General features: G+C 43.6%; 1 long non-coding RNA gene across 2 annotated transcripts in view; it reads right to left on the reverse strand.

Annotated features, from left to right (window-relative positions):
• Positions 1-268: 268 nt before the first annotated feature.
• Positions 269-23028, reverse strand: part of LOC126074777 (uncharacterized) — a 40946-nt gene continuing 18186 nt past the window's right edge. The window contains exons 1-3 of one of the 2 annotated variants that reach the window (XR_007517025.1): positions 22887-22970; positions 20209-20345; positions 269-307 (exon numbers count right to left, since the gene is read on the reverse strand). This is a non-coding gene — a long non-coding RNA (uncharacterized LOC126074777). Of the gene's footprint in view, positions 308-20208; positions 20346-22886; positions 22971-23028 lie in introns of those variants that run through there. The other variant, XR_007517026.1, reaches the window with a different exon arrangement.

Below are 23028 nucleotides of genomic sequence, written 5' to 3' on the forward strand. Positions count from 1 at the left end.
GAACAAGGCTAAGCTAACAGCAGATATTTTTGAACCATTAATAGAAATTAGAAGTATAGAGTTGGACTGATCTAAACCTGCTAAGATGAAATAAAGGCATACCACAAAAAAAATAAATAAATAAAGAGTGAGGAATCCAAGTTGACAGGGCAGTTCTGCTCCAAGAAGTCACTCAGGGACCCAGGTTCCTTCCATCTTGTGGCTACAGTACCCCAACCCTGAGGATGTTGCCTTCACCAGCATGATTAAAGCTGGTTAAATGTCATGCCCAAGCTTTGATCCACAGAAGTAGGAGGCAATCTGTATTCTGAAAGAAAAGGTAAGGAAGTTACACATTTCATTGGTGAGAATTTAATCAGATGACCACAACTGGATGCAAAGGAGTCTGGGAAATGTTGTCTATAGCTGGGTGGTCATGTGCCCAGATAAAACCAGGGGTATGCAATTTCTAAAAGAAAGGATAAAATGGACATTGAGGAACAGTTAATGGGTTTTCCACACCCAAAGCTTCGCTAAGAACCAAGCTCTGGCAAAGCTTCCTTGATCCTACTGCTGTTTCTGAAGTGTACTATTTCATCTTCTTGGCCTACCAAACTTCTCGCCTTCCTGTAAAGCCCATTTCAAAGGATCCCAGCACCATTCAGCCACTCAAAGTGAGGACTTGTTCCGGGGCTGTGGAGAGAGCGCTGAGCCTCTGCCCTCTGAGCAGCTTACCGTGAGATTCTGTGCGTAAAGAATTAGCACTGCGCTGGGCACTTGCCACTCACTAAATAACGAAATGAACAAATAATAAGTGCTCAATGAATGGTGACCACCATTATTGTTGCTATTATAATTATTATATTTTCCCAAGGTTTTCCTGGCAAGCATAGTCTTGGTAGCCAGTAGACCTATGTATGAGCCCTGGGTCCACCACTTTCTTGCTGTGTGATCATGGGCCTGTGGCTTAACCTCTCTTAAGACTCAGTTTCTTTGTCTGTTATATGGGAATTATATCAGCACTACCTTATGGACTTGATATGTTTATTAAATTATATAACCTATAAAAATTGTCTTGGAAACCCTAACCTATATAAATTGTTTTGGAAACCCTGATGGCATAGTGGTTAAGAGCTACAGCTGCTAACCAAAAGATTAGCAGTTCGAACCCACCAGGTCCTCCTTAGAAACTCTATGGGCAGTTTTACTCTGTCCTTTAGGGTCACTATGAGTCAGAATTGACTCGACGGCAACGGGTCTTGTTTGATTTTTTGGTATATAAATTGTTTAGTACAATGTTTGCAAGGAGTCTATTTCAATAAATAGTAGTCTTTGTTATACTGTTAGCAGCAGCAGCAGAATTGGGGAATGACAAGCATGTGTACCAATCAGGTACATATTTGTTGCTGTTAGCTGCCATTGAGTTGGCACCTGATTCATGGCAACCCCAAGCACGATAGGATCAGACCAATATGATCTACAGGTTTTTCACTGGCTGATTTTCAGAAGTAGATGCCAGGCCTTTCTTCCTAGTCCATTTCAGTCTGGAAGCTCTGCTGAAGCCCGTTCAGCATTACAGCAACACGCAAGCCTCCACTGACAGACGTAGGTTGTGGCTGCGCTTGAGGTGCGTTCAGAAATCTGACCAGTCTCCTGTATGGAAGGTGAAAATTCTACCACTGACCCACCACTGCCCCCCAGGCATGCATTTAGCTGTAGAATAATAGAATTCGTAACAATGGCATGAAAAGAGGTGGGCAGGGCTGAACTGGAGGCTCAGGAACGCCTCCAGGGCCTGGGTTCCTGCTGTCTTTTCTCTTCACCATCATTAGTATGCTGACTTTCTTCCTTACATGAGTTTCTTCCTAGTTCCCTCCTGCTGCACCTCCAAACACCATGTGCTTATTCTAAGCAGGAAGTAGCAGAAAGGGGAAAGTAGTGGAAAGTGTAAAGAGGCTTCCCAGTCAAGTCTGTTTCCGTTAATCAGAAAAACGAAAGCTTGCCCAAATGCCTCATTGCATAGACCCCTGGAGATCTCAGTGACTAGAACTACGCCATATGGAAGCTCCTAAGTGCCAGGTCACCATGAGTCAGAATTCACTTGATGGCAACTAACAAGTGTCAGGTAGATAAAAGGGGGAAGGGAATTGTGCATGGGTTTGGGTCAGCCACCTACAGTGACTCTGTCATACCAAGTGAATAAATGAATACCTCATAATGTGACGTGTGCTAGCATTGAGTATTACGCTGTTGTTGTCTGCCATCCAGTCAACCCCCAACTCATGGGGACCCCATGCACAAGAACAAAATGCTCCCCGGCCCTGAGCCATTGCACGATCAGTTGCAGATTGGACCGTTGTGATCTGTAGGGTTTTCTTTGGCTGATTTTCAGAAATAGCTCCCCAGGCCTCTCTTCCTAGTCCATTTTAGTCTGGAAGCTCTGCTGAAATCTGTTCAGCATCATAAAAAAAAAAAACCCAGTGCTGTCGAGTCGATTCCGACTCATAGCGACCCTATAGGACGGAGTAGAACTGCTCCATAGAGTTTCTAAGGAGCGCCTGGAGGATTCTAACCGCCGAACCTTTGGTTAGCAGCCATAGCACTTAAGCACTACACCACCAGGGTTTCCTGTTCAGCATCATAGCAACGTACAGTCCTGCACTGACAGATGGGTGTTTGCTCTGCATGAGGTATGTTGGCTGGGAATTGAACCTGGGCCTCCCTCACGGAATGAGAGAATTCGACCACTGAACCACCAACTAAGCAGATACCATTCATTCACTCAACCTCAGCCACAACAGGAAAATGTGGGAAGGTGCTGTTTTAATCTTCATTTCATAGGCAAGCAAACTGAAGAAACTGCCCAAGGCCACACAGCCAGGGAACACCATAGCATAGCTTGGACCCAAATCCAGATCCATCTGGCTCCAATATGTATGCCCTTGACCACTAAGAGATTCTGAAATCAGTTTCTTTATTCGACTTTTGCTGAATTCAAATAAGATAGCTGTGCCATGTGTCACTATGTGTATATATATATATAAATGCACACACACACACACCCATGTATATGGAACCCTGGTGGTGCAACAGTTAAGCACCTGACTGCTAACTGAAAGGTCATCAGTTCCAGACCAGCCGGCAGCTCCACAGGGAAAAGACCTGTCAGTCTGCTTCCATAAAGACTACAGCCTAGAAAACCCTGTGGAGCAGTTCTATCGCATCACATGTGGTCACTATAAGTCAAAATTGACTCGACAACATTCAACAACAGCAACAACGTTGTTTGTGTGTATGTGTATCTATCTATCTACATATACACACACATACATACATATGTACTTACACTAATCTCACACTGAAGCTTGTTTCCTGTAATTTTTCTACAAAATATTATGCATCTGCTGGCCTATATGGACAAAAGAAAAACAAATGAACCAATAGAAATAGTTTTTAATAAAAAAAAAATTCTGACTGTGATATCTTCAAGATTCTTTATGTACTACCTTTTAGGTATAAAGATAACAATATACATAATATAAAAACATTTTTATCAGTGAAATTCTTTCTAGTTTTGTTTAGAGAAGAAAATACATTGATCTGTCACCGTATTCCATACAGAAGAAAATGTTCTTGAGTACTCCAATCCCTGAATAAATAAGAAGGTTCAAAGAATTCTGGGTTCAAATCTCAGTTCCCCCACATCAAATGAGAAACAAACTTGGAGTTAGGCAAGGAGAGAATTTATTCAAATAGCCTATTGCAATAGGGAAAATGCCCTGACCTCAGAATCTGCGAGTGTCTCAAAATCAAACAGAAAAGGGTTTTCTTTTACACGGAGGAGTAATAGGGCTAGCATGAGGCATCGGTGGTTCAGTGATAGAATTCTTACCTTCCATGCAGAAGACATGGCCACTGAACCTCATGTACAGCCCCCACCCATCTGTCAATGGAGGCTTGCATGTTGCTATGATGATGAACAGGTTTCCACAGAGCTTCCAGACTAAGATGATGGACTAGGAAGAGAAGCCTGGCAGTCTACTTCTGAAAATCAACCCTATGGATCACAACAGTCCAATCCACAACTGATCATGGCCCAGTGCAGCTTTCCGTTCCATTGTGCGTAGGGTGGCCATGAGTCAGGGTCAACTCAACAGCAGCAAGAACAAGAGGAGCTAGCTAGAACTTTGTGGAGGTAAGGGGCAAGCTGTGGGGGTGTGCTGACAGCAGGACCAGTGTGATTTAACAGAAAATGTTTCTCTCTGTGGTCCACAGATTCTCGGAATGAACACTTAAGGGGGGATGTTCCGCACCTTAATGCTTGCTTAAGCTTGGGGTCAAGCCAAAGTTTAGGAGCTTGTGAGGAGGAGAGAATTCTGACTCATATTTGGACAAGCCAAGTCAATGGGTAAATTACAGGTAATTGTGAGCACTTGGTCACCCATTTCTGAACTGTGTTACTCTTTTCCAAAATGTAGACAATAAGTGGTACCTACTACACAGTATGAAGTCCCTGGCTGGTGCAACCTGTTAACATGCTCGGCAGCTAACTGAAAGGTTGGAAGTTTGAGTCCACCCAGAGGTGACGTGGAAAAAATATCTGACAATCTACCTCCAAAAAATCAGCCACTGACAGCTGTCATGCATTGAATTGTGTCCCCCCAAAATATCTGTCAACTTGGCTGGGTCATGATTCCTTTGTATGATTGTATGATTGTCTACCATTTTGTCATCTGATGTGATTTCCATGTGTTGTAAATCCCATCACTATGATGTAATAAGATGGATTAGTGGCAGTTATATTGATGAGATCTACAAGATTAGATAGTGTTTTAAGCCAATCTCTTTGAGCTATAAAAGACAGAAGCGTCCAGAGAGGCAGGGGGACCTCATACCAACAAGAAAGCAGTGCTGGGAGCAGAGCGCATCCTTTGGACCTGAGGTTCCCACTCTGAGATGTTCTCAGACCAAGGGAAGACTGATGCATCACAAGGACCTTTCTTCAGAGCCAACAGAGAGAGAAAGCCTACCCCTGGAGCTGGCGCCCTGAATTCAGACTTCTAGCCTACTGGACTGTGAGAGAATAAACTTCTCTTTGTTTAAAGCCATCCACTTATGGTATTTCTGTTATAGCAGCACTAGATGCCTAAGTCAACAACCTTATGTAGCACAGTTCTATTCTGACACTCATGGGCTTGCCATTAGTCAGAGTCAACTCAATGGTCACTGGTGGTACTTGCACAGCATAGTAAAAATCACATGAAGCCCTTCACTAGGAACCATGGAGGTCTATTTTCCCAGGGCTTAGAAGGGTGTCCGATCATGTACTGAGTCCCTGTGCACGTTAGCTGCTGTTCTTCCACACGTTCACCAAGAGGAGCTGAGAGAGGCACATGTGTTTGTGTTTGTAAAGTGCTTCTGAAGATGCCACGTGAGCGTGAAGCTGTTCCCACACTCTCCACGCTTTAGAACACTTAACTTCCCTGCAGTGATAGCATTTCAAATGCAGGCTTGGTAAATTTGTTCTCAGCCTCAAAGAAAATAGATTAGAAAGTTCAATAAGAAGAAAATTCTCTCTTCTGTTGTTTTTTTCACGCATCTGGTTAGAGAAAATAAATATTTTTCATTATCCAGAATTTGCCTCAATGCATTTTAAACTGTAATGCCAGAACCGGGCAAAATACTCCAAATCTGGAAACCTCCCAGGTGGTCTTCAGTCCTTAGGAATAAGACCTAGCAGAAGGGTACTGAGGAAGAGGAAGGAGGTGGTTCTGAAGAATGAGGACAGTGATGAACTCACCTCTGTGTCTTTTGCCCAGCAGAGAGTCTTGAGATGGTAGATGGTGAGGACTTGTTTGTTCGACTGACCTGTGAGCACCCACTGTGTGCCAGGCCCTGGGTGAGGCACTTTACATGCACCATGTTGTAAAATGTAATCCTAAATCCCCACTTCGGCTCCAGAGCACCCCTGATCCAGCCCTGCTCCCTCTGGCCTCATTTCCTCCCACTCTGGCCTCTTTTCCTACCAGCCCTGTTGGACCCTCGCCTTGCTCTTCCTCCACCAGGCAAGCAGGCTCCAGGACGTTCCGTGAGCCAGGCATTAGCATCCTTCCTCAATATCACCTCTCTAGAAATGGCTTCCCCATCCCTTACGCTAAAGAGCAGTCCTGATGTTCCTGTATCTTCTTACCATGGTTCCTTTTCACTCATGGACTTATTACAACTTGAAAGGATATTATTCTTATTTATTTCCCAGGTTCCTATTAAGCACCCCTAGAATGTAACGTCCATCATGGTAGGGTCTTGGTCTTATTCACTGCTGGATCCCCGTTGCCTAGAACAGCACCTGGCACATACTAGGTGCTTGATCAATATTGCTCTATTATCCCATTTAATCCAGCCCAAAACCAAAATCAGTTCCCAAAATCAGAATCAAGTTGATTCTGACTCGTAGAGAACCATGAGTGTTAGAGTAGAACTGAGCTTCATAGGGCTTTCGATGGCTGGTTTTTTGGAAAGTAGATCCCCAGGCCTTTCTTCCAAGTACCTCTGAGTTTACTCAGTCAACCTTTCAGTTACCAGCCAAGTGTTTAACCATTTGCACCATGCAGAGACTCCTAAAGCAGCCCAGGAGGTGGGTGTGTCAGTACCTGTTTGATAGATGAGGAAATGTGGGGTCAGAGAAATTAAGTCACTGGTCCAGAGTCACACAGCTAGGAAGAGGTATCTCTGGCTTTGAATCTACATCTGTCAGCTTCCTCTACAATGTGCTATCCATTTAGAAGTGATGCTCTTAGAAAGGCATCCATACAGAATGGACGCTCAACCTAAACCCTGAAGTGTGGATTTCACCATGAACTCCAGCTTCTCAAGGTGCCAACTGCTTACATTGACCCCAGCCATACCTCCAGGATCTGATATCAGGTGATCCATTCGCTAAGCTCAAGTGCATTGGAGTTGTGTGTCACTATTTCAAAATGATGTATTTAAAATAGCTGAGAATGAGAACACTTATAAAGAAGATACCCACCTTAATAACTTCTTAAAGGCCAGTGCACCTCATGCATAGCTACCACCTGTCTGTCTGTCAGTGGAGGCCTACATGTTGCTATGATGCCGAGCAAGTTTCAGCAGAGCTTCCAGACTAAGACAGACTGGAAAGAAAGGCCTGGAGATCTACTCTGAAAACCAGCTAATGAAAACCCTGTGGATCACAGTGGCCTGATTTGCAACCAGTCATGGAGATGGCTCAGGACTGGGCAGTGTTTCTTTCCACTGCGCATGGGTCATCATGAATTGGGGCCAATTTGATGGTAGCTAACAACAACAAAGTGACAGGCAGTGCAAACAAAGTTCCACATGCCACCTGGTCTTAGCTAAACAGCAACTCAAGTGGCCAAAATACTCTTTAATGGTCTGTTGTTGTTAGGTGCCCTCAAGTCATCTCTGACTCATAGTGACCTTATGAATAACAGAATGAAGTATTGCCCAGGCCTGTGCCACCCTCACAATCTTTGCTATGCTTTTCAGCCCATTGTTGCAGCTGCCGTGTCATCCATCTCATTGAGGGTTTCCCTCTTTTCCGCTGACTCTCTACTTTACCAAACATGGTGTCTTTCTCCAGCAATTAGTCCCTCCTGATGACACGTCCAAAGTAAGTGAGATGAAGTCTCGCCATCCTTGCTTCGAAGGAACATTCTGGCTGTACTTCTTTCAAGGCAGATTTGTTCGTTCTTCTGGCAGTCCGTGGTATATTCAATGTTCTTCTCCAGCACTATAATTCAAATGCCTTAATTCTTCTCAGGTCTTCTTTTTTCATTGCCCAGCTTTCACATGCATATGATGATATTGCAAATACCATGGTTGGGCCAGGCACACCTTAGCCATCAAAGTGACATCTTTGTTTTAATGGTCAATCTCCATCAAAAGCCCAGGTGTAGGTAAGATGAGGAACAGTGTCTGACATAGTACTAGGTTATGGCTAGACACTTCAGGCTCCAAAGAGGCAGCATGGAACTTGGTAAAGAACTCAGCCTTTAGTGCCAAACAAACATTAGAGGGCTCCCAAATACCACCTGCATCCTTAATGGAAGGGAGAGTGTGATTACCCTCTCTGAGCTTCATTTTCAACATCTACAAAATGGGCAGTAGGTACATAATAGTAGTACCTAATACATGGATTACTATGAAGAATAAACAATATCATGTCCTTGGCACCACTCCCAGCACAAAGCAAGTATTCAATAAATAGTGGTTCACACATTTCTTTTCAAGCTACTTCTTTCCCTGAAACAAGTTGCCCTTAGAATGGGGTTTTTTAACTAACTTTTTAATAAAAAGGATATGAAGTTACCTGAAGATCAGATTATATGTAGTCATTCTTTAAAACTCATTCACAGATCACCTGCTTCATGCCAGGCTCTGTGCTCAGCTCTAAAAAGACAGAGGTGAATAAGACATGGGCTGCTAAGAATAAGACTCTTGTGAATATGCCTATGCAGGTAATATTGCATTTTACCCTCTAAATTAATTTGTTTTCTCCTGTTTAATTAGCATCATTTCTTCTATGTGCTTAGCCATTGGTTCAATGGGTTTTTAGGCCTATGGATAACTATGGGGATAAAAGTTGTTTTCAAATTTGAACTTTAGCACATTCTTAACTATTGTTATTGGTCAGCCAGTAGGGTAAGGAGAAAATAATACTATGTAACTTCCAGGCAAGGTCATAAAAGCCAATGCAGCTTCCATCTAGCTCACTAGAACACTGGCACTGGAGTCACCATGTAAGAAGTCTTACCATCTTGAGGTTGCCATGATGTGAGGAAGCCCAAGTAGCCCATTTGAAGAACCCCTGAGTCTATAGAAAAAAAACAGAGATGCCAGCCAGTTCCGGCTGCTAGTTCCCTCCTGCTCTAGCCGCCACCTGACTGCAACAGATGAGAGACCCTAAACCAAAATCACCCATTTGAGCTTTTCCCAAATTCCTGACCCACAGAAACCATGAGAAAGAACAAAATGATGGATGCTGAGACAGTCGGTTTTGAAGTGGTCTATTACACATCAATAGATAACCAGAACAGGGAAAGAAGAATAAACAAATAACATCTGTTAGATAGTGATAAATGCTACCAAGAAAAGGAAAGCAGGGCAAGAGAATAAATTCACAAGGGGTGTCATCAGGAAAGGCCTCCTTAATGTGGTAATAACTGAACAGAGACCTGAAGGAAGTGACAGAGGGAGCCTCATGACTGTCTGTAGGAAGAACACTCCCAGTGAAGGGAGCAGCCAATAAAAAGGCCTTCAGGTTGGAACATACCTAGCATGTTCAAGGTAGAGCAAGAAGGAAAGTGTGGCTGGGACACAGTGATAGAAGAAAGGAATGAAGGAAAAGAGGCATCCGGGGGCCTGCTTATATAGTGCCTTACAAGACATCATCATCATCATAATAAAAGTTAATATTGACAAAGTACTTACTTGCAGAGGCATTATTCTAAGCACTTTACATATATTAACCCACTTAATAAGACAACATCCCTCTGAATAGGTAATATTTTAACCCCATTTTACATATTAGGAAACTGAGGCACAGAAAGGTAAGGTAACTTGCTCAACTTCACAGAGCTGGTGGGTGGCAGAGCTAGGGTTTGAATTCAGGCAGTCTGGCTCCAAATATGTGACTTAACCACTACTCTTCAATGCTTTGGTAAGACTTTTTTATTTTATTTTAGGTTCAGTGGGAAGCCACTGGAAGTCTGAACAGGACCGTGGAGTGACTTATCTGACATTTCAACAAGATTGATAAGCTGCTGTGTGAAAAATAGACTGTCGGGAGGCAAGGGTGGGATCAAAAAGGCTTGAAGGAGGCTATTATGGCCCAAGTAAGAGATGGTGGTGGCTTACCCTAGGGTGACAGCTATACAAGGGCTGAGAAGTATGTAGATTTGGAATACAGTGTAAGGGTGACAGGATCTGCTGACGGACAGAAGTATGATGTGAAAGAAGGAGAAAAATCAAGGGTGACGCTCCAGGTTTTTGACATGAACAATTGGGGAAGCAGTGATGCCGTTTAATCAGAAGAGAAATGCTGAGGAAAGGGCAGATTTGAGGATCAATACCATGAGCACTCCCCATACTTTCTTTCTTGCTCTGCCTTGAACATGCTGGGTATGTTCCTAGGACAGAGTAGAACTGCCCCATGGGGTTTTCTAGGCTGTAATAGGAGCAGACTGCCAGGTCTTTTGTCCCACAGAGCTACTAATGGGTTCTAACTGCCGACCTTTTGTTTAGCAGCCAAGTGCTTAACCATTGATTCCATAGCTGTTGTTAGGTGCCATCTAGTTGATTCTGACTGATAGCAACCCTATGTACAACAGAATGAAACACTGCCCAGTACTGCACCATCCTCACATTGCTGTGCTTGAGCCCATTGTTGCAGCCACAGTATCAATCCATCTTGTTAAGGGTCTTCCTTTTTTTTTTTGCTGACCCTCTACTTTACCAAGCATGACGTCCTTCTCCAAGGACTCATCCCTCCAAATAGCATGTCCAAAGTATGTGAGATGTACATAGTGTCACCATCCTTGTTTCTAAAGAGCATTCTTGCTGTACTTCTTCCAAGACAGATTTGTTTGTTCTTTTGACAGTCCATGACATATTCAATATTCTTCACCAACGCCATAATTCAAAGGCGTCAATTCTTCTTCAGTCTTCCTTCTTTGCCCAGGTTTCGCATGCACGTGAGGCGATCGAAAACACTATGGCTTGGGTCAGGCATACCTTAGTCCTTAGAGTGACATCTTTGCTTTTTAACACTTTAAATAGGTCTTTTGCAGCAGATTTGCCCAATGCAATGCATCACTTGATTTCTTGACTGGTGCTTCCATAAGCGTTGATTGTCGATCCAAGTAAAATGAAATCCTTGACAACTTCAGTCTTTTCTCCATTTATCATGATGTTGCTCATTGGTCCAGCTGTGAGGATTTTTGTTTACTTTATGTTGGGGTGTAAACCGTACTGAAGGCTGTGGTCTTTGGTCTTCATCAGTAAGTGCTTCAAGTCCTCTTCACTTTCAGTAAGCAAGGTTGTGTCATCTGCATAACACAGGTTGTTAGTGAGTCTTCCTCCAATCCTGATACCCCATTATTCTTCATATAGTCTATTTAACCCAAGATTGATTCAAAAATGTGTGCTTTTCCCACCAGGCCACTCTGTGGAACTGACTGACATGGCCCAATGAGCACTGGACAAGGGGTCAAATGTATAAGGTCCTCTTGCAGGTGATTGTTCAGCCAATAGAATAAGGAAAAAGAGATACTATGTGACTACAGGTTTGGTCATAAAAGCCAGTGTAGCTTCTACCTAGTTTGAACACTTGCACTGGAGCTGCCATGTAAGAAGTCAGATGATTCTGAGGCCACCATGTTGTGAGGATGCCCAAACTAGTTCGTGTGAAGAGGTCCTGAGCCTATAAGGCTGCTAGTGACCTAAGGCCAGTGACTTTCCTTCTCTGTGTCTCAGTTTCCTCATCTTTAAAAAATTCAGTTGTCATCAAGTAGACTCCAACTCATGGCGACCCTGTGTGTGTCACAGTAGGGCTGTGTTTCATAGGGTTTTCAGTGGCTGGTTTTTTGGAATTAGATTGTCAGGCCTTTCTTCTGAGATGCCTCTGGGTAGACTCGAACTCCAACCTTTCAGTTAGCAGCCAAGCACATTGACAATTTACACCACCCAGGGGCTCCCATCTTTAAAAGGGGGATGCTAATGATAGTACCTGACCTCATAGCATTTCTGTGAGGATATAAAGAAACAAGGTATTGGCAGCTCTTCTTGCTATGGCACCAACAGTAGGTGTCAGGGATCTGGAAGGCAGTGCCATGCTGTGTGTCCTTTCTCATTACCCAGACTTTCCAGACAGGCTCTCCCAGGGCCCTTCTCCTCTAGACCTGCATGTACTCACTCAGGTCCCAGCAAGTGCAAAGCAGACAACTCTGGGATTCAAAGCAGGCTGCAGACTGCAGCCTCTGATTTTAATGATTCTAATTTATCTCCAGCATGATCAATAATAAATCAAACTAAGTGGAACTAAAACAACTTTCCCTGTGGCTGTGTCATGTTCTGTTGGAAAAGACGACGCCCTTCAAAGGGCTGTACTGATCAACAGCCACCTTGGTCGGCCACTGGTGAGCAGATTCCCTGGAAAGGTGCTCGGCAGCTCTCCTCGGTGGAGAAAGACATTTTCCGTTTGTGCTTAGTGTTTACTGCATGCCTGGCGTGGGCCTCACACACTTCCTGGGACATTATACACACAATCTCATATAATTAAGCCGACGGGGTAAGAATGAGTATGATCCATTTTACTGATGAGTAAACTGAGGCACACAGGGGTTCAGTAACTGTCTTCAGTTACAGAGTAGCTGGGATGTAAACTCAGACTTTCCCAGCCCCAGTCCCACAGCCCCTCTCATGAAGAAATCAACCCTTGTCTACCAGAGGCAGCCTTATATCCTGGCAAAATCTCAGGTTTTGGAATCGGAGGTCTTGGTCTGAGGCCCTTCTTTGCTTTTAACGATAAGGAAGCTCTTGGGGAAGTTATCAAATCTCACTGAGCTTCTTTCCCCATCTGTAAAAGGGGTGGCTGTGGTTCAATGGCAGAATTCTCATCTCTCATGCAGGAGATCGGGGTTCGATTCCCAGCCAATGTACCTCATGTGCAGCCACCACTCAGCTGTCAATGGAGATTGAGAGTTGCTATGATGCTGAACAGGTGTCAGTGGAGCTTCCAGACCAAAACAGACTAGGAAGAAAGGCCTGGCAACCTGCTTCTGAAAATCACCCAATGAAAACCCTATGGATCAAAATGGTCTAAACCCATTGTGGCTGCCGTGAGTCAGGGCTGACTCAATGGCAGCTAACAACAACATAGTGCTTTCAGGGCCACCATCTACACAACTCCAGAGAGCACCGTTTACATGGAACACATGAAGAGTGCCCTGTGGAGACAAACCATAGAGTAGCTGTGAATGCATCCCTCCCCAAGGAAAATGAAGAGTTTTGAATTAATAGCTGCAAAGCACACAGTAAAGTGCCTGTCATTTAATCAATAATCACAATTATTATTCATTTATTGTGGTGTTTCTCTGAGTTCTTACCGATATTCATGAGCTGAACTTCAGGGAAAATAACAATGGCATTGACTATACTGCCTTCTGTTCAGCAAGCTGAATAATTGTAAAATATGGTCAATAGAGTGGAACGCTCTTGAAGCCACAGGGACCCAAAGGCTCATCATCCAGCCTGAAGACCTCACCTGGAAGATGAGGAAGATGAGGGCAAAGCAGTCGTGGGCTCGTTGCGGGCAATGTGACCACCTGGTGGTGGAATCAGGGTGAGAAGGCAGGTCTCTCAGTGCCTAAGACCGGCTGGTCCCTCACCACCACTGTCTTGTATCCTAATGCTGCTATAACCAAAAACAGTGGGAAGCTTTAAATAAAAGAAATTTATTTTCTCAGTTCAGGAGGCTAGAAGTCCAAAATCAGGTTGTGGCTCTAACGGAAGGTTAAACTGTGCCAAACTTCCCTCCTTGATTCCCTTCTCCTTCTCACCTCTGTCCAGTCTCACTGGCCTCTTTCTCTTCCTCCTGCTGGAAAGTTTCCCCAAAGCTTTAAGTAGCTTCCTCCTCCTCCTCATTCAGGTCTCCATTCAAAAGTCACCTCCTCAGGAGGTCCCCTGACACTACACATGCACACATCCCACTCTTTACATCATCCTGCTTCTTCTTCGTCACACTCAGCACCTGAAATAATCTGGCTTATTATTTGTCTACATACTTAGTGTTTCCCTCTGGACTGGAAACTTTGTTTCTTGAGAATCCAGAACTTTGTTGACCTCATTCCTCACTCCTCATTCCAGATGGGGGCTGTTATGGATTGAATTGTGTCCCCCAAGATATGTGTCAACATGGCTAGGCCATGATTTCCAGTATTGTGTGATTGTCTACCATGTTGTCATCTAATGTGATTTTCCTATGTGTTGTAAATTCTGCCTCTATGATGTTAATGAGGCAGAATTAGAAGCAGCTTTTTTTTTATGTTAATGAGGCAGAACTCAGTCTACAAGATTAGGTTATATCTTAAGTCAATCTCTTTTGAGATATAAAAGAGAGAAGCTAGCAGAGAGACATGGGGACTTCATACCACCAAAAAAGCAGTGACGGGAGCAGAGCACATCCTTCAGGCCTGGGGTTCCTGCACTGAGAAGCTCCTAGATCAGGGGAAGATTGATGACAAGGACCCTGGCCCAGAGCTGACAGAGAAAGAAAGCCTTCCCCTGGAGCTGACATTCTGAATTCAAACTTCCAACTTCCTAGACTGTGAGAGAATAAATTTCTCTTTGTTAAAGCCATCCACTTGTGGTATTTCTGTTATAGCAACGCCAGATGACTAAGACAGGGACACATAGCCGACAATAGATATTTGTTAATAGACGGCAAGAGCAGGAGCTTTGAAATCAAGCCTGCATTCATAATTTGCTTCTACCTTTATTAATCTGATGACCTTGTTCATGTTATTTAAACCTCCTAGGTGGTCAGTTTCCTCATCTGTAAAATGAGGATAATAATAGTCAACATCTATTGGGCTCTTTCTTTGCGTCAGGTGTTATTCTAAGCGCTTTAATTTAAACCTCACAAAACAACTATATATGTGTGATTATTATGTCCATTTTTACAGTAGAGGAAACGGACAGAGAAGTTAAGTATCCTGCCTAACATACTCATGGTTAGTCAGTGCTGGAATGCAATTCGACTTGCTTTTGTTTGACCAGACTGTCTGCACTTCTTCATTTTTCTTTGCTCTTCCAATAATGTTCCCAAGGAGTCTTACCTTGTTAGCTGGTGACGAGGATGAGAAGTGATGCCTGTCAAGCACTGAGAGTGACCCCTAGGATAGAATTAGTGCTCAATGACTAGGAGCATCGTTATTTCTCTTATAACTCTTTTATTACACCTGAATCCAATATCTTTTGACTCTGGATTGCTACTCCCTTTAGCAGTTCATTACTCAGTCGTCTTCTTTTTATTTTATCCTATGCTCCAGCCATAGAAATCAGCAAATTGTGTCTCATTACCACAGTTTGGTCCAACCAAGGGGCCTAGGAGAGCTTACTCAGTTCTGGGTTCAACAGAGTTTAGTTCAGCTCAGCAAACTCCCTCTGAGCACCTAGGCTTGCCCCTGGCATCGCAGCCACCAAGGCCCAGGGAGCAGGCTTCAACCCCTATCTGATCATCCAAGCTTCTCTTTCCAACCCAGGTCCACATGGGAAAAGGAAGTGGCCTGTCTATTGCAGGGAACAACTGAGCTAAGAATGGGGTATAGCCTGCTGTTTCATTGGCTCAGAGACTTGCACCCAACGCATTACCCTGAAGCAGAGAGAATTCAAGGTCACGCCTCAGCAAGGTGACAAATTACTATCATAACCTCAACAAAATGCCAGGGCTTATACCATCTAGTCTTGGAAGGCCTGATGTTCTGAGTCCACAGTCAAAAGTATTTCCAATCTGTAGCTGAATCTTCCAAAGAACATTACAAAGAATCCAAACCCTCACAAGGAGTCCCAGTTCTTTAAGCTTTTTTTCCCCTCATTCCTCCCAGGCTCCAACTCTCTCATACTCATCAATTGCCTCAAAGTCTCTTTCTCCATCCCTCACACTTGTTTTGCACGAAAACTCTTCCCAACATCACCAGCAAGGGCTCTCCTTTCCCACCCCTTCTCTTATCTTTTTTTCTCCCTGAATTCATTCTCAACCTTTTCCAAGCCAAATCTCCTCAGCCCAGCTCCTTCATTTTCTCCAGATGACCGATTAGAGCATTGTGTGTGTGTGTGTGTGTTCATGGCAGAGGAGAGGTGGGAAAATAACCTATCAGACAATGTTAGATGTTTCCTTAGCGTACGGAGAAAAAGACAGTATGACTGTGCATACATTAACAACTTTTCCTGGTTGTATACATTTTCATGATGATAATTAAACCTTATGAATGATAAGGGTCTGGCAACCACCCTAAGTTGAGACGGCTTACATCACAGAAATTTCTATCTATGGTAAAAAACTCAAACCTGCTGCTGGTGATGCAGTGGTTAAAGTGCTCAGCTGCTAACTGAAAGGTCGGCAATTCAAACCTACCAGCCACTCCACGGGAGAAAGATGTGGCAGTCTGCTTCCGTAAAGATTACAGCCTTGGAAACCCCATGGAGCAGTTCTACTCTGTGGTAGGCCCCTGTGAGTCTGTTGCTATCTGTGATAAAAACTGTAAAAATGGCCACAATGTTTGGCAGCTTCTCCCATCAATAGGAGGAGTCTGTTTCCCACCTCTTTAACTGCGATTAAAGTGCATTTATTATCGTGACTTGCTTTGGCTGGTAGAATATGGCAGAAGTGGAGTCCCTGGGCGGTGCAAACATTTAACACACTTGACAGCTAACCAAAAGGCTGGAGGTTCGAGTCACCCAGAGGTGACTTTGAAGAAAGGCCTGGTGACTTCTGAAAAATCAGCCATTGAAAACCCTACTGAGCACAGTTCTACTCTGACACACATGGGGCCTCCACTAGCCAGAGTCGAAAGGTTTGGTTTTTTTGTTTTGGCATTGTGTGAGCACTGAGTCTAGGCTTTCGTCAGCCTTACAACTTCTTCTTTTGTAGCTTTTGCAACCTTAAGACAGCTATATGAGTAAGTCCAGGCTAGCCTGCTGGAGAACGAGAGGCATGTGGCACAGCCCCCCTACTGCCCCAGCTACCAGCCGGCCAACCACTAGAAGCAGAGCCACCTAGCTGCCCAGCAGCTGGCCACAGACACATGAATGAGGCCCGCCAGGACCAGCAGAAAAAAGTCCAGTTGAGCCCAGCTCAAAATGCCTACCCACAGAATGGTTGTTGTTTTAAGTCACTAAATTTTGGGGTGGACTGTTTCATAGCAAAAAACAACTGATAAAATATTGCTATTGTTGGGTGTCATGGAGTCAATTCCTACTCATAGGGAGTAGATAGAGTAGAACTGCCCCATAGGGCTTTCTAGGCTGGAATTTTTACAGAAGCAGCTTACCAGGTCTTTCTCCTGTGGACTTCTTCTGTGGATTCGAACCACCAATCTTTAGGTTAACAGCCGAGCACTTAAGCATTGCACCATGGTATCTCAAATCATCAGGGTTTTAGGTTCTAAAGGAGACTTCTGAGTCAGGGTCTACCTGGAGTGGAAAGTGTGCCTTGCCACCTGTGGGTGTGGTGTAGTCACAGGTCTCCTATGGAGCCGTTTCTTTACCTGTCCTGCCTGAAGTTTTGATCCCCGTTCTCAGTCCCAGAAGTCAAAAGAATGCTGTGCATTTGTTGCTCCTACAGCACAACTCTGGAACAAGTTTCATTTCATCCCTCCCTCCTGCTGTTTCCCATTACCATGCAAACATATTGATTGGATTTGTTTCTGCAAGTTAGCTAAGCCCTGGGTTTTGCGATTGGTAAGGTAGCTTTGCATTAGAGATCACTGCTGTGATTGCTGGTCTCCATGCAGGGCAGTACCACAAGATCTCTTTCAGACAGACCAACAACATGAAACCCACTGCAGGACTCTACAGCAAACCTTAGGGCTTGGGAGTCAAGGAGATTTTCTGGGGCTGGAGAACAGTAGACTCACTAGGGAAGTAACGGGAGCTACAGTGAATGCCTTGGTTCTAGACACTGCGTCCTCCTCCCTCCATAGCCTGCTGAGCTGGTGTCTGAAAACCCACCATTCATTCCCTTCATTTCATGTAATGGAAAATATTCTGGCATTAGAATGTACAATGTCTGTACAGCACAAGCCAACATAAACAAAGTTGGAAGGCTATAGATGGGAAGATATTTGCAAAGCACATAACTGACAAAAGCTTAGTGTCCAGAATATATAAACAATTTCTACAAGTCAATAACAAGAAGACAAACAACTCGGAACAATGATGGATGAAAGCTATCAAAAGACAATTCACAACTCACTTGAGTGGCCAAAAAGGATATGACAAGGTGCCCCAGCTCATCAGGAATCAGGAAAGGCAAATAATGAGCAACACTACTGTAACAACTCACCCTACAGATAGGCAAAAGTCCCTAATGGAGAGCGCAAAAATTGGTACAGCCACTTCGGTTTGAAACTTGGCAACATCTAGTAAATTTAAAGATGTGCCTACCCTAGGGCCCAGCAATTCCACATCTAAAAACTAAAAGGAAAGAAAGAGAAAGAGAGAAAGTCCTCTCACACGTGTGCATGGAAGACATGCCCAGGGAGGTTCTCCATGGCCTTGTGTGCAATACCAGAAAATTGGAAAACAACCTAGATGCCCATTGAGAGGGAAAATAGTAAATAAATTATGGCATATTCATATAGTAGAATTCTATACCAACCTTAAAGTGAGTGAATTAAATTTGCATGGATTCCACATGAATAAAATATAATGTAGATATAAAAAGCAAATTGCAGAAGGTTAGGTAAGTGTGCAGTTTGCGTAAAATTTTAAAACTCCAGAACAATTCTGGGTGAATGCATAAAAGCATAAAAGCAAGGACCAGAAGACTACCCGCCAACTTTAACATAGTGGCTACCTTTGGGAGGTAGGAAGGGGCCAAGGGCAGGGGAGGTGTACAAAGAGGGTATATAAAAATGCTACAGTATCTACAGCATTTTAACATTTTAGAAAAGAAAGAAGAGAGGCAAATAGGGCAAAGTGCCAACACATTAAACTAGACGATGGGTGTACCACTAATCATAATTTTATTCTCTATACTTTTCATGGAAGCCCTGGTAGTGTAGTGGCTAAGTGCTACAGTTGCTAACCAAAAGGTTGGCAGTTCAAATCCACCAGGCTCTCCTTGGAAACTCTACGGGGCAGTTCTATTCTGTCCTTTGGGGTCGCTATGAGTCAGAATCGACTCGATGGCAACAGGTTTGGTTTTTTTTGTTTATACTTTTCATTCACTTGTTCATTCCACAGATGTTTATTGAGTACCTGCTACATACTAGGCACCATTCTAGGTGCTGGGGATACGGCCGTGAACAATAAAAACGAAAGGCCTGCCCTTGTGGGGCTGACATTAGTGGAGACAGGCAGACGATAAATGAATGTGTGTATATATATAAACATGTGTATGTGTGTGTATAATTGTTAGATGATTCTAAGAGCTATGAAGCAAGAAATAAGGCAAGAATGTCAATATGGAGAAAAAAGAGTGGCAGGAAAAGGGGACAAAAAAAAAAAAACAAACCTGTTGCCTTCAAGTCTGACTCACAGCAACACTATTAGGACAGAGTAAAGCTGCCACATGGAGTTTCCAAAGAGCACCTGGTGGATTCAAACTTCCGACCTTTTGGTTAGCAGCTGTAACACTTAACCACTACACCACCAGGGTTTCCAGAAAAGGGAGCAGAGTGTCGCAAATTTAAATCAGGAAGCCTGGATAGACTTTGGTGAAAAGAAGACATAAGAGTCAAGACCTGCAGAGAGAGGAGAGAGCCATGGTGACAAGCAGGGGGGAACCCTCCAGACAGAAGGAAGAACAGGGCAAAGGCCCCAAGGTGGGAGAGAGCCTGGTGCGTTCAGGGAGTTGGGAAAGGGTGGAGGCAGGAGATGAGGTCAAAAACATAATGATGCCCCATGGGGAAGGGCATCATGTGTCTTTTAAATATTTCATAATTTTTAATGCAGAAAGGGACGGAAGGAGGGAGAAGTTTCCAGAAGTATGTTTGGTCAAGTTTAAACACAAACATGGGTAGGAAATGCAAGTTAAGAAACTTGACCAAGTTCTCAAAGGTTTGAATGTGCCACTGAGCACACAGTATTTCAAGAGGGGTACAGACCTAAGGTACCCAGACTTTGCTGCACTGGAATCACCTGGGAAGCTTCAAAACATCTCCACGGAAAAATCAGTACCCTCACGCATCGCTGGTGGGAATGTAAAATGGTGCAGCCACTGTGGAAAACGGTTTGGCAGTTCCTCAAAAATATTAAACCCAGAACTACCGTATGACCCAGCAATCCCACTCCTAGGTTTACCCCCAAAATATTTGAAAGCAAGGACTCGAACAGATACTTGTGCACCAATGTTCACTGCAGTGCTATTCACAATAGCCAAAACCCGGAAATAAACCAAACGTCCACCAACTGCAGAATGGAAAAACAAAATGTGATACATATGTACAATGAAATATTACTTACCCATAAAGAGAAATTGGCATAGTGGCTGCAACGATGGGCTTAAGCGTAACAATGATTGTGAGGATGGCACAGGACCAGGCAGTGTTTTGTTCTGTTGTACATAGGGTCTCTATGAGTGGGAACTGACTGGACTGCACCTAACAACAACAACATAAAGAGAAACGAAGTTCTGATACATGGGTGAACCTTGAAAGCATTACACCAAGCAAACTAAGTCATACACAAAAGGACAAATGTTGTGTGATCCCACTTACATAAAATATCTAGAACAGGCAAATGAACTGTCTTGGTTATCTAGTGTTGCAATAACAGAAATACCACAAGTCGTTGGCTTTAAAAAAGAGAAGTTTATTCTCTTGCAGTCCAGTAAACTAGAGGTCTGAATTCAGGGCTCCGGCTCCAGGAGAAACCTTTCACTGTTGGCTCTGGAGGAAGGTCCTTGTCAACAGTCTTCCCTTGGTCTAGGAGCACCTGAGTGCAGAAACCAAGGACACACTCTGTTCCTGGCACCTCTTTTTTGTTGGTATGAGGTTCCCATGTCTCTCTGTTCACTTCTTTTATATTGCAAAAGAGGTTGGCTTAAGACACTATCTAACCTTGTAGACCTCATCGATACTAACTGCTGCTAATCCCTCTTATTACATCATAGTGATAGGATTTACACATCAGTGACAGGGAAATAACATCAGAAGATAAGATGGTAGACAATCATACAAGGAAATCATGACCTAGCCAAGTTGACATGTATTTTGGGAGGACACTATTCAATCCATGGCATGCACAGAGACAAAAGTAGACTGGTGGTTACCAAGAGCCAGCAATAGGAGGAAATAGGGAGTTTTGCTTAGGGCGTATTGAGTTTCTGTTTAGGGTGATGAAGTTTTAGAAATAGTGATAAAGGTGGCACAAGACTTCGAATGTAATTAATGTCACCAATGGTACACTTAAATATGGTTAAAATGGCAAAATTTTCGTTAAATATATGTTAACACAATTTAAAAATTCCAGTGCTCAGGTGGCACCCAGGCCACCGAAATCAGAATATCTGAAGTGGGAGCCAGGCATGGGAATATATTAAGGATTCCCCATATCCCAACGTGCAATGATGTTGGGGAACCACCAAGACAGAGTACGTGGGGTTTCTCTAACCTAGTTGATGATTTTTGTTTTAACCTTTATTTTTCACAGAACATCAATTTGTAAAATGTGACTTGGGTTTTGTTTTTGTTTTTGAGGGGATTGTTTTGGTTTTTAAAACCTATTTTAAAAAGCATATCCCATTCCTTAAATGAGATAGAGTTAAAGCATTTACAACAGTCCCAGGCACACAATAAGAGTTCAATAAACGGTGAGCATTACTCTTATCATTGCTGTTTTTGTTGTTATTCATAATTCAGCAGGAAGATGTTTATCAGCTCCATGCCTGAGAATTGGTCTTGACTGAGACAGCAAAACACGTATTAAGTACGTTTATTACAGTCTTACAATATATCAGGAGTTTTATACATTTTCTCACTACATCTTTCAATGACCCTCTGAGGCAAGTCAAAATATCCTGATTTTAAAGAGGAAGATAGGAAGGTTCAGAAAGCGGAAGCAACCAGCCCAAAGTCACGGCTAGTGAGTGGCAGAACTGAAGCTACGCACGAGGCTCTGGTCCCCCCCTGAGATTCATCCTGCTTGCTCAAGACCTTTATTTTTTTCCTGATATATGTGTGTCATTTTGCATTTTATCCTTGTGTAAAGCAATACACAGAGAGAACTAGATGCTTTTCTGGGCTCCTCAGGCAGGACTAATCTTTCCCAGCTCTGGGCTGCCACAGACCTTTGTACACCCCTGCACTGTAGCTCTTAACACATTGCATTACAGCTGGAGACGGGATTCGGGTACAGTTATGGAATGAGGCAGCCTCCGCGGTTCACCTCCAAGGGCCCCATGGTGCTGAATCCATGCTGTGTGCTTAGGCTAGGATGGGAGGCTGTGGATTAGCTGGTAATGAACTGTCCTGAGAGAATGTAATGACAGAGAGGCGGGGCCTTACAGTGGCTAAGAATCTTAAGACAGACCGCCAGGGTTCAAATCTGGGCTCTGACCCTCAGTGGCTGTATGACCTCAGATGACATTCTTGACCTCTCTGTGTCTCCATTTTCTCATCCTTAAAATGGAGTTAATAACAGCAACTTCCATGAAGGGTAACCACTTGCCACTCAGCTGATTGTGACTCATGGTGACCCCACGTGCATCAGAGTAGAACTGTGCTCCATAGGGTTTTCAATGGCTGGTCTTCTGGAAGTAGATGGCCAGGCCTTTCTTCTGAGGTACCTCTGGGTGAACTTGAACCTCCAACCTTTCAGTTAGAAGTTGAGCGCATTAACCATTTGCCCATTTGCACCACCCACCCAAGGGCTCCTACGCATAAGGTAGAAAGAAATGAAACAAATTAACACACACAAAGCTTTTAGGACTCTGCCTGGCACATAGTCAGCACTAAACAAATGCATATGAAAGCTGGACTATGAATAAGGAAGATCAAAGAAGAATTGACTTCTTTGAATTGTGGTGTTGGGGAATATTGAATATACCACGGACTGCCAAAAGAACAAACAAATCTGTCTTAGAAGAAGTACAACAGGAATGCTCCTTAGAGGCAAGGATGGCAAAACTATGTCGCACATACTTTGGACATGTTGTCAGGAGGGATCTCTCCCTGAAGAAGGACACCAGGCTTGGTAAAGTAGAGGGTCAGGGAAAAAAGAAGAAGACCCTCAATGAGATGGATTGACACCGTGACTGCAACAATGGACTTATGCCCAACAACA

The sequence above is a fragment of the Elephas maximus genome, chromosome 4 (assembly GCF_024166365.1).
Source record: "Elephas maximus indicus isolate mEleMax1 chromosome 4, mEleMax1 primary haplotype, whole genome shotgun sequence".
Lineage (NCBI taxonomy): Eukaryota > Metazoa > Chordata > Mammalia > Proboscidea > Elephantidae > Elephas > Elephas maximus.